The 12,932-nt window shown below is 41.3% G+C and overlaps 1 long non-coding RNA gene across 3 annotated transcripts in view; it reads right to left on the bottom strand.

Annotated features, from left to right (window-relative positions):
• LOC122561930 (uncharacterized) overlaps positions 1-12,932 on the bottom strand; it is a 259,730-nt gene that overhangs the window by 125,460 nt on the left and 121,338 nt on the right. The gene's annotated exons all lie outside the window — the stretch shown is intronic.

The following is a 12,932-nucleotide window of genomic DNA, read 5'->3' as shown; positions in this document are numbered from 1 at the left end:
TAGGCCATTTCAGGGGGCAGTTAAGAGTCAACCGTATTACCATTGACTTGGAGTCATATATCGGCCACCAACTAATGATGGTAGAATTCCTTTCCTAAATGGCTTTAGAGTACCGGACATCTACTTAGAACAATTGATGAGTGTTGTCACGATCACCATTTCTGAGACCAGCTTTTACTTTCAGATTCATTATGCTTACATTCCAGCAGCTGTCATGGTCTGATTTAAATGCATATGTGACATTAGAACCACACCATCACCCCCTACTATGTTTACCCATTTGCTAATGATGGTGTATTCCTCACTCTACCTACAAAATGAAGGAGAGACCTATGCTGGAGCTTGATGAATGAACCATGACTTTATGGCCAGTTACCAGATATGGAACAGTTAGGGGCTTCTCAAAATTGAAAACTAAGGGTCAATTTTGGGCCATAAAAACACAAAAAATCATTTTGCTTAATATTCACCTTGTTTGTACTGGCTGCCCTACTATAATGTATTTTTGTTGGACCTTTGGATCTGATCTCATAAATACTTGGACTTGCTGAAAATCAAATCAAACTTATTCCTACCAGCTATAAGTGATGGTATGTTTTTAGTGCAGAGCACTTTGGTCTGAGGTGTGCAGTGTTCGCAGAGGCATTAATTGGATCAAAGTTTGGCAGACTATAACTTTGGGTGTTCATTGCCAGAATTCAACAGAGATTGCTGCCTGAACCTGGGTGTGGGGTTGGGGAAAGAGGAGTGGGGTAAGTGCACAAAATAATGATTTTGTCAGCTGATGGTTTAGGAATAGGTTCATTGCCAGGAACTCAAGAGAATGGTCTCTGACAAAGCTGTTACAAGCCTGAATCAATCAGCTACATTTATCATACAATCTGTTTTGGGACCAGCAATTTTTTTTGCAAAAATTGGGATCCAGAGACATTATCAGACAATAAAAATTCCATGGATTTGTTAAAAAAAACATAACCTTGACTGTAGAACAGTAGAACAGTGAAATGATCTATAATACATATACAACTTATACTCTAACACCTAGAATTAACATGAGGTAAACATCAGGAATAGACTGTGATCAAATATCCCACAGTGTACAAAGAATAGCAAATACGAACAAAACGTATCACAAGGATTTTTCAGCAAATCATCTCAAATGTTAATAACATAGGAGATCATCAAATCTCATTCATCCATAATGGATTCCATTTTAGGCTATCATTTTAGGCATAGATTTCTTCACAAGGTAATACAAGTCCAAGATACTGCACTGTTAAAATAAATGGATCTGAATAACAAAATAAAACATTGTGGATGTAGGTTTGCTCACTGAGCTGGAAGGTTCATTTTCAGATGTTTCATCACCATACTAGGTAGCATCATCAGTGAACCTCCAGACAAAGCACTGCTGATGATTCATGCTTGATACTTATATGTTTGGGTTTCTCTGGGTTGGTGTTGTCATGACCTGTAGTGATGTCATTTCCTGTTTTTTTCTCAGCGGGTGGTAAATCGATTCCAATTCAATGTGTTTGTTGATAGAGTTCCGGTTGGAATGCCATGCTTCTAGGAATTTTCATGCATGTGTCTGTTTGGTTTGTCCGAGGATGGATGTGTTGGCCCATTTGAAGTGGTATCCTTTCTCATCTGTATGTAAGGATACTAGTGAGAGAGGGTCATGTCGTTTTGTGGCTAATTGGTGTTCATGTATCCTGGTGGCTAGTTTTCTGCTTGTTTGTCCAATGTAGTGTTTGTTACAGTCCTTGCATGGCATTTTGTAAATGTCTAATGTCATTTACAAAATACCATGCAAGGACTGTAACAAACACTACATTGGACAAACAGGTAGAAAACTAGCCACCAGGATACATGAACATCAAGTCGCCACAAAATGACATGACCCTCTCTCACTAGTATTTTCAACAAACACATCAACAAACACACTGACTTAGATCGGATTTACCATCCTCTGAGAAAAAGAACCGGAAATGACATCACTACAGGTAATGACATCATCAACCCAAAGAAACCCAATAATATAAATAGAAAGCAGGAATCATCAGCAGTGCTTCATCCAGAGGCTCACTGAAAATGTTACCTAGAATGGTGACAAAATGTCTGAAAATGAACCTTCCAGCTCATCGAGTAAATTTACATCCAGAACCTCAACCTGAGCTACAAATCTTCTCAAAACTCAATAAAACATTGTATTTAGAATATCCGAAGGTTTCATTATCAAGATATTATGATGTCACATGGACTCCAGCACAAACCAGACAAAAACCCATCTTTACATTGTATGACACATATTTTAAATTGGTACAATACAAATACCAAAAGGTTAGAATGCATTTGCATGTTCATCCCTTCATTACTCTTGGGTAACAATGTGAATCTATTGCTTAACTCTGAAGGAAAAGCTATGCAATTATATAGCACTTTTTTCAACCTCAGGACACCACAAAATGCTATAAACACAACGAAAAACATTTGAAATTGAGCTACTGTAAGGACAGAGAATGTAGCAGCTATATTGTGAATGTAAGCAATAGATATTTTACATGAATATAGACGCACAGATTTGAATAGGAGTGGATAGCTGGCTGTGCACATTAAACTTACTAACACTGACTGCTTTTACTGCCTGATTCTTCACAATAGAATACAATGATCAAAAGGTACATTTATGTGGAAAATCCCAACACCGTCACAGATCAAGAAGAACATTCTGTGGTGAGATTGTGGCAGAGTAGGAGGCGCTTGCCAGAGCTCCTCTGCTCTGCCTGTTCTTTTCCTTTCTTTTTCTTTCATTTTCCTCTCCTTTTTTTCCTTCTTCTCTCCCCTTAGCACCAGAGTGGAATCATAGAGCAGAGAGAGGCGGCGGCAACAAATCCCCACAGCAGCAAGCCCTGGAAAAGTGTGTGGGCTGTGAGCCCCAGAACAGTGTGAGCTACAAGCCCTGGAGAAACGCAAGCCCCTGAGCAGCACACAGGCAGTAAGTTCCAGGCGGAGACCAGCGCCAGGGATGCAATCCTGGCACTTACCTTGGAGCGAGACAAAAAAACTGGAATCCAAGGTAGACAAGCAGGAGGCTGGAAGAACATAGCAAGCCAGGCAGCATCAGGAGGTGGAGAAGCTTGGAGCAGCTGAGTGCTGGCATGGAGCGATCTGGGGTTTGGATCTGGGGAACAGCTGTTGGACTGAGACATGGCGCTAATGGTCAGACCATGTGTGGAGGCCCTGCGCTGAGCTGCTACACTATCAATTTCACCAGTTTCCTCATCTCCTCTTCCCCCCACTTTGTCCTATATTCAACTCTCCAACGGAGCACCACACTCTTGAACTGTCCATCTTCTTTCCCACCTATCTGCTCCACCCTCCAATCCTATCATCACTACCCCCCCACCTTCATTTATCTATCGCATTCCTAGCTACCATCCCACCCATCCCCAACCCCCTCCCACCTAAGTCTCAGCCCCCTTGAGCCACACCTTCATTCCCGAAGAAGGGCTTATGATCGAAACATCAACTCTTCTGCTCTACAGATGCTGCCTGACCGGCTGTGCTTTTCGAGCACTACACTCTCGACTCTGCTACACTGTAATGTCTATTTGACATTTCCTACCTCACTGTAATGTCCTATCTTTAATGATGTCCTATTTTTAACTTATTTTTCAACTCTATAAAGTAATGCAATTACTTTTATTCCTCTGTCTACCTAAGTTGTCGCCATAAGAAGGCAAACATTGAAAAATCTTTCCATTGTACCCCTGCATTGGAGTACATGTGACAATAAAAGGATTTTCTATATTCTGTATTCCACCTGAAGAAGCCGTCACTGAACTTGAAACGTTAACTCTGCTGCTGAGTTTCTCCAGCCATTTCTATTTTTGTTTCAGATTTCCAGCATCGCAGTTCAATGTTTTATTCCTCCAATCAGATGTGGACTAGACATTATGGGTCATTCAGAGTTCTAATTCTGTGAATCCAATTGAAGCAACTTTATTTATTGAAGAAACTCCTCTCACCAGAATCACTGTTTTTATCTCCATATGTTTTGAGATGAGATCTCATTACACTTTTATCTGAGTACTCCCACAGCGTAATCCAACTAGAATGAATCTGAATATGTCTGTATTTGATGATTTAAATGATTTCAACTGGTTTAGCACAACCAATGTGCAAGTCTGCTATATGAGAGGTGCTCATGTGGATGGTGAAACATGCTGAGATGTGTCCAACCACTGTATAAATAAGGGTGTTAAAGACTTAATACAATGCCATAAACATTGTCCACAATGATACTGTCAGATGGATTTGTGGGCAGAATAGATTAGGATCTCAAAGGACTGAGTCTTCCTTAAAGCTTCTGTAATAGCTGTAACTAGTTGCTAATGTGCGACACACTGCATCCTGTTCATAATGAGAGTCTTCTAGCTAGTTTGTGAAGTAATTTTCCTCTACTGAATTAGAGCAAGCAGGTTCCAATTTCCTACATTTAAATGGGATGATGGCTGCAACATTCACTGTGAATAGCAATTCATACAGAGTGAGCTGGCATGCCCATACAACAACAGACTTCAAAATCTTCGGACTACCACAGCCTCGATGCTATGACACTCTAAAATCTCTGCAGAGGCTGTAAATAAAAAGCTATTCTTACCTTTTCAGGCTTCCATGTCATAGTGTATTAGAGCACAGAAAGAGGATCTTTGGCTCATCATGTCCATACAAATCATCAAGCCCTTATCAACTCTTAATTCCATTTCCAGGCACTTGGCCCATAGCCTTGCTGCTAAGGTGTATCAAATGTTCATCTAAATACACCTTAAATGTTGCAATGGTTCTCTCCTCTATTAACCCTTCAGGCAAGGAGCTCCTGACACTGCGTGGGCGATAAATAATCTCCTTAAATCCTTTCAGAACCTTCTGCCTCTTACCCTAAGTCGATGCCCCCACATAACTGACCCCTCTATTAAGGTGAAAAGTCTATGACCCTTATAAGTCTGTGGTTTCAATCAGGTTCTTCCCAAGCCTGCTCTACTCCAAAGAAAACAACCCCAGCCTATGCCATCTCTGTTCAGAGCTGATTCTCTCCAGCACAGGCAACATTTCGTTGAATATTCTCAGCACTCTCTCCAAGGCAATCATGTCCTTCCTATAGCGTGATAACCAAAACTGTGCTTGTAACTCCTGCTGCGGCCTATACATATCCAATAAAAATATCCTACAAATATCATATACAGCTCTGTCATAATCCCCTTACTTTTGAATTCAATGTGTTGACTAATAATGGTGAGTATTCCATATGCTTTTCTTTGCCATCCGTGCTGATGTATTCAAGGATCGATAAATACACATACATACCAAAGTCCTGCAGATCTTCATTACTAGACAGAGTTTTATCATTCATCATGTGCGCTCTTGCCTTGTTAGTACTTCCAAATACAGCACTTTACAGCTTTCGGAATTAAACTGCAGCTGCCATTGTTCTGCCCATCTGAGCAGCCTGTCGAGATCTTCCTGTCATCTAAAGCTTTCCCCCTCACTATTTACAGCACCGCTTTTTTTTGTGCCATATGTGACTGTGGTTATAAAACTTCTTCATTCACATCTAAGTCATTAATGTAGATTACATACAATAAGTGACCTAGCAACAAACCCTGCAGTATGATACAGGATATACAGGATTCCAGTCACAAAATTAATCCTCAATACTCTTTGTACTCTTTTCCCCATATCACTAAGACTTTGCTACCTACCCTACTCAAATTCACCAAAAAGATACAGAGCCATTGTTAATGGCTCCTGGGTTCTGACACTCATTTGAGTACTTCAGGGAAAATATGGCAGAGGCATTTTTCGGCCCATCAATCTCTGCCCTTTGCTGGCACTTACTCTGGACTAGGCACAAGTGCTGCACCCCTTCCAGGGCAGCTTCAGAAATTCATCACCACATTCGCCTTTCCTGTCTACTTGACAAATGAGCACCTCTGAAAGGAATAGACCCCTAGCAAAAGCATTTTGCCCTCAAACTCTTTGCAGGCTTCCAGCTATCACATTTTTTCATATTCAGGCAGAGGCAATTTTTTTACTTTACACTGGAGGGTGCTGTTTTAAGATGTTATATCTAAACTGTCAGTGCCTTTAACAGCAAAAGACAACTTGTATAAACTGCTATGACCACAAGACTTGCTGTAGGACTTGTTTCAACCGGCGCAGAGTTAGATAGCCCGTTGGCTGAAGATGATGATAATTGATTCACTTCAGATCCCAGCAGCTCTCCTGAACTAAATATCTGCTGGAACAAAGTCATCCTAGGTTTTACTCAAGAGTCAATCTTCTTTAAAGGAAATAATCCTCGCAAGTGAAAATTGAACTTAAATCTTAATTAAAGCCATCATGATGAAGCTCTCCCATTCTCCCATCAGCTCCCATCTGGTCTATCTCCAAAAACCTTGACTAATATGGTACCATTAATAGACAATAAGTATTCCAAGATGTGCAAATTTAGATTCAGATTTAAACAGGCAATGAGCTAACGTGACAGATATGAGAAGAATGAGGAAATGTTTGGTGACAGATCTTGCTTGCAAGGTGGAAAAAGCAGCAGAGAAACAGAGGAACTTAAAATGGGAATTTCAGGTGGCAATGCTTGGAGGCACAGAAACTGATGGTTAAGCAGTGGAGTAGGGGATTCACAAGAGGCCAGAGATGAGGAACATAGAATTCTAAAGTATTAGCAGGAATTTTGAACCTGGAACAAGCCCACAAAAGGATTCGCAGAAAAGCAAACATGGAGCTGTTCAGGATATTGGTGCCAATACAGGTCAGCAATAACAGTTGGGGGCAAAAAAGGTATGGCCAATAGATTTTTGAATGATTCCAAACCTATGGAGCATGGAAAATGAAAGCCCATCGGGAGAACACTGGAATAGAGCAGTGTGTTAGTGACAAATGCAAAGATGAATGTCAAATTTAATAAAACATAAGCAGAGGTAGGAGAGAAGGCAGCAGATGCTACAAAGGTGGACATAATACATTTTTGTAATAAAGCAGATGTGGGGTTGGAAATTCAATTCAGGGTCAAATTGGTTGCTGAAGATAAAGGTGAACAAATTCACCTGGACAGACTGCTTGGCAAGAGGGATGCAATTTGTTAAAAATAAAAACCAGGGGAGGCAGTAGCCAAGTGGGATTATTGCTAGACTGTAAATCTAGAGACCCAGATAATATTCTGGGACACAGGTTCAAATCCTATCATGGAAGATGTTGGAATTTAAATTCAATAAAAATCTGGAATTACAAATCAATTGATGGCTGTGAAGCCATTGTTGATTGTTGGGGAAAAACCCACCTGGTTTACTAACAGCCTTACCTGGAAATCTGCCATCATTACCAGTTCTGAGTTACATGCGATTCCAAACCCAAAACAATGTGGTTGACTCTTAACTTCTCTCTGGACAATTAGGAATGGGCAATAAATGTAGGCCTAGCTAGCGATGCCCTCAATCCATGAATTTTTAAAAAACTGTGACAAAATTTCATCATTTGTTGTGGTGCCATGGCAGATAGGTTTGATATTCCCAATGTTTAACGGAATCAAATTAAAATAAGCACTCTGGTAACACAGAGGTAATGATGAGGTCAAGGTAGGTGATGGAAAGGCGGAGCTCAGTGTTGTCAGTATGCATTGCTTATGATCCAATGTATTCAAATGACAGTGCTAAGGGGAAACATACAGATGAGGAAAAGAAGCAGGCCCAAAGTAAATATTGAGTGGCTATACTTGGACTATAGTTTGGACTCCCCTAACCTGGGGAAAAGACTTTTTCTATTCACCTTATCCATGCCCCTCATGATTTTAAAAATCTCTATAAGGTCACGCCTCAGCCTCTTCTGCTCCAGGGAAAAAAATATCCTAGCCTATCCAGTCTCTCGGCCTAATTCAAGCCCTCCATTCTCAATAACATCCTTGTAAATCTTCTTTCCAGTTTAATAGTATCCTTCCTGTAGCGGTATGACCAGATTTGCACCCTGTACTCAGCCAATATCTTGTACAGCCACAACACAATGTCCCAACTCCTGTATTCAATGTTCTTACCAATGAAGGCAAATGTGCCAAATACCGACTTTGCCACAATTCTGAGGAAGGGTCAGTCAACCCAAAACATTAACTATGATTTCTATCCACAGATGCTGCCAGACCTGCTGAACGTTTCCAGAACTTTCTAGTTTTGGCTCTGATTTACAGCTTCAGTAATTCTTTAGGTTTTTATTTGCTTTTCTTGCCAGTCTGTCTGTGACGCCACTTTTGAAGAACTGTGTATCTGCACCCCTCACTGTTCAACAGCACTCCCCAGGGCCTGACTAGATGGTGGCAGAGTAGAGTCCCTGAACCCAGAACTCGCCTGCTCCACATGCTTTTCTCTTTGTTTCTTTGTTGTTTTTTCCTTTTTTCCCATTTTTATTTCTTTTCAGGTATTTGCCTTTTAGGAAGAGCTCGGATATGGCGATGACATTGCAAGTGAGCCCAGCGCAGACTTGAGTGGGCCTAGTATGGACTCAAGTGGGCTCAGCACAGATATGAGTGGGCCTAGCACAACTCAAGTGGGTCCATCACAGACTCGAGTGGGCCCAGCACAGAGTAGAGTGCGAAAAAGTGAGGACAGCAGATGCTGGAGATCAGAGTCGAAAAAGTGTGGCACTAGAAAAGCACTGCAGGTCAGGCAGCATCTGAGGAGCAGGAGAACCCACAGTGGTGGAGTGGTGTTTGGGCCAATGCAGTACCTCATGGCTTGTCACCAGACTCATGGTCCTTTGCTAAGCACTTAACAAGAAGGACTGGAGAGGTGAACACTACTTCTTTAATTCGTAATTTTCTGCCTTTATATCCGATGTTCTTGGTTTGTTTTTCTGTGTTTTAAGATGGCGCTGGAGGGTGGTGACACTATACATCGCTTTTCATTGTATTTTGTAATAAAATAGACGTGACAATAAATAAATCAAATATGTTCAGGTCCTGCCCTGGTTTGTCTCATTGAGAGGAGAGGAAAGCATTAGTGAGCAAAGATACGATGTGTTGGGCACTTGAGCAATTTTAGTCAACTATGCTACATCATTCAACAATAACTAGGGCTGAGGTACCCAATAAGCCAGCCTAGAAAGTGTTATTAAATTTTTGAATATCCTTAAATGTTAGTGGTAAACACCTCCAAGATGTTATACAACTCATGCTTGCATTTACCTCTAAATAAAATAGTTATCTTGAGAGTTTTGCTTTTGAAAATACCCAGGATAAGACTTAAGCATCTAGATCTTAGTTTGTATGACTCATCTTCAGATTAGATGAAGCCAGCAGACACCATACTGGCTTCGAGATGACAATGATTGGGTTAATTGTGATTTGAAGCAGAAGTTTCAAAGTTCCTGCCTTTCCACTAAATTCCACCATAGCCAGCTGTGTCTAGATTGAATCAATCCTGGTTCAGGTGCCGGCTAGTGTTGTGAGATGCTACAGCAAAAGGCATGCATGCGATTTCTCCAAAGAAGAATCCACTAGCCGCTAACCAAATTGGTAAGCTCCTCGACTCTGATCAAAACCTTCTGGACAGACGTGGGCAAGGAAGATGGCCATACCATTGACAACTTCCAGCAGCAAGGTCAGGGCCATATTTGCACACTGAACATGGTCATCCAGTGTGCATTTCTTTCTCCCAAGTGTACAGCAGACCATATTGTGAGGAGTGAATACAGGATTGAATGAGGTCCTCTCCATTCTTGTCAGATTTCTGCAGAGACCTGGGAAACCCAGGTCCACTCCTATTCCACTCCCAACATCTCCCACGGCACCTCCTCTTGCAATCACAGACTTATTTCCTCACTCCTCACTATCCAAGGCCCCAGACACATCTTCCAGGTGAAGCAGTGATTTACCTGCACTCCAGTCAAGCTAATCTACGTATTTGTTGCTCACAATATGATCTGCATTCCACTGGTGAAACAAAACTCAGACTGGGTGACTGCTTTTCAGAATACCTGTGTTCTATTCACCAAAATGATCCTGAGCTTCCAATTGCCTGCCACGTTAACACACTGCCAAGATCTCTGGTCAATACCTCTGCTTCAGGCTTGCTGCGGTGTTCTAGTGAAGTTCAGTGCAAGTTGGAAGAACTGTATCTCATTTTCCACTTGGGAACCCTACTTGCAGAACTCATTATTGTGTTCAATAATTTTAGGGCCTGAGCACCATCTCCCATGTCCTTACTCCAATCCCATAAACCAGGCCTGTCATCACAAGGGGCTACTATCAGAAACAGTCAATGAGCAACTATTCTATCTCCAAGGCTGATTTTTATCCATTCATTAGTCTGCCTAACTGTTCCTTTTCTGTCTCTAAGATCCTTCTCCACCCATTGTTTACTCCTTCTCTCCAGCCCCACCCCACCTCCCCCCATCTTCATCATATATACCAACTTTTTCCTGGCTACAATCAGTTCTGAAGAAGGGTCAGTGGACCTGAACACTAACTGTTTTCTCTCCACAGATGCTGACAGACCTGCTGAGGCTTTCCAGCAATTCAATTTTTGTTTCTGATTTCCAGCATCTTCGGTTCTTTGCTTTTCTTTGGGGTTAAGAGGCAAAATGGAATGTTGGGGTGCCCAATGTCCTTCTGCTGACACACCATTGTTACCAGCTGTGGCCAGGTTAGCAGACACATCACCTGCTGGGAGTACAATTAACCCAATCAACTGTCCAATTTAAGGGATTTTCTGACTCTAAGGGCATTCAATCAACAGGGAGTCCAACCAGTGAAACCTTGCAGCTGTCCAAGGGATTCACGATGGCAGGCTTCGAGATCTCCTTTGGTAATGGCCTGTTACCTGCCCTCAGCTACTCCAATCCCCTAAAGATATAGGCAAAGTCAGTTAGATGATCCAGAAATAGTGTATTTTTGAATGAGATGAGCAAGAATTAGAATGAGTGATATTAAACATTCCAAGATGTCAAATACCACCAGCTTGTGGTTGAGGTAGTTCATAGGTATAATCTTTCTTCCTGGACTGGGTCCCAGGATTCACTGGGTTTACAGTGATAGGGGAAAACCACTAAGACATTTGAATGAGAGGAGGCTTTTGTATTAAGCAGGGTAGACCAAAAGGTATAGGAACAAAATGGGGCCATTTGGTCCATCAAGTCTGCTCGCCATTCAAATACTGCTGATATGTATTTCAAACCCCATTCTTTTGCCTTTTCCCCATAACCCTTGATCTCCTCACCAATCAAGAACCTATCCATCTCATCTTAAATACAGTCAATGACTTGACCTCCACAGCCCTCTGCAGTAATGATTAGCACAGATGCATCACCAGCTGGTTGAAGAAATTCCTCCTCATCTCAGTTCAAAAAGATCATTCCTTGTTTCTGAGATTGTGGCCTTGGGTTCTAATCTCGCGTACTGGTAGAAATATCTTCTCCATGTCCACTCTATCCAGGCCTCTCAGTAATTAGTAAGATTTAATCAGATTTACCTTTTTCCTTCCAAACTTCACTGAGTGCAGACCAAGAGTCCTCATATGACAGTGTTACTGAAATCACCCAATCTTAATGATATCATTAGATTAGGTAGAGTTTGATGCAGTCTACAACATTAACCCTTTCAGAACCACTATCACCAACAAATCATTTTGAGGCAGAACATTTCCTGAACTAACAGGCTTGGTGAGAAATATTTGGTGTGGAAACTTGTTACAACATTCCAATAGAAGGATCATAGAAAGTTTTCCACATTCAAAATGGAAGTTGGTCAGGCAGAATCTTCCCTTGTCCAAATACATAGTCATGATTCAGAGAGAGAAGGGAAAGGTCAAGAGAAGTAAGAGCAATTTGTAGAACATGAAGCAAAACAAATCAAGAAAGGAACCTGATGTGTAAGAATAATGCAGCTAATGTGGTGGAAATTATAAAAGAAAATGAAGTTTCCCTTTTTACCCTTCAGAAGGTATGAGCAGTGCAAAATGTGTCATCACCATCAACATTTTGAAACTATAAGCCATGGAAAGTTAGCACCACCAGGAGTTGTTACGTGACAGCGAATGCTGGAATAGGGTATCAGTACTTAAAGGGTTAATTGCCAATTAGCTCAGTCAGCACTAATATTCAACTGTATCTTCACATAAACAGTGATTGTCAGAACTGGGCCCACTCAGTCTGCAATCAGCCCTGCCCTCGCTTTGATCTGGACAATAAGTTCACTGAAAGAGAACTGACAGTCTTTGAGTAAAACAGACACAGCTTACAACAAATTGATATATAAAAAAACGCCAGCCATTGTTTTGCAAGGAATGTCACCCATCACCATGACAGCTTTTGGCTGCCAGTAGCCCAGGCACTCCACACTAATAATTAGCCCCTAATTGGTTGATTAATAGCAATACAGAGCAACTGTTTTATCAAGAAGTCAATATTAAACCCTGCTTCCCCCCAGCAGGCCTTCAAAGATAGCCCAGCTGGAGCTCCTTGTAGCTCTTTTCACTGGTAACACTACATCAAAGGACAGCTCAGGCCCGGAGCTGTCGTCAGTACAGGGCTGGTGTCAAATAATTGTGAAGAAGCCGATCTTCCACTTGCTCTGTAAAATTGATTTTAATGGTCTGTCACACCATACTCTCAGGCGGTGTAAATACTGATATGCAGGGAAATGATCAGGATCTTCTCTTTGGGGTGCCTATGTCAGGCATATTAACACACACTGATAAAACAGTAAGGGTCAGAGACAGCATAGGATAGCCAGACAAGGATAATACTGCCTCCACTTGAATAAATACATATATTAACAATACTTTTTTTTACAATGGCTGTTTAGAAATAAGGCTTAAGTCTATCAAATACTTAATATTGTGTTTCTTCTGTCTGTCCAAGAGATTTAC

This window comes from Chiloscyllium plagiosum, unplaced genomic scaffold (assembly GCF_037043375.1).
Source record: "Chiloscyllium plagiosum isolate Xiang-an unplaced genomic scaffold, Cpla_swu_hap1 HiC_scaffold_25, whole genome shotgun sequence".
In the NCBI taxonomy this organism is placed as follows: Eukaryota; Metazoa; Chordata; class Chondrichthyes; order Orectolobiformes; family Hemiscylliidae; genus Chiloscyllium; species Chiloscyllium plagiosum.
The sequence above is the reverse complement of the archived record's forward strand: the minus strand, read 5'-3'. Positions and strand labels throughout refer to the sequence as shown.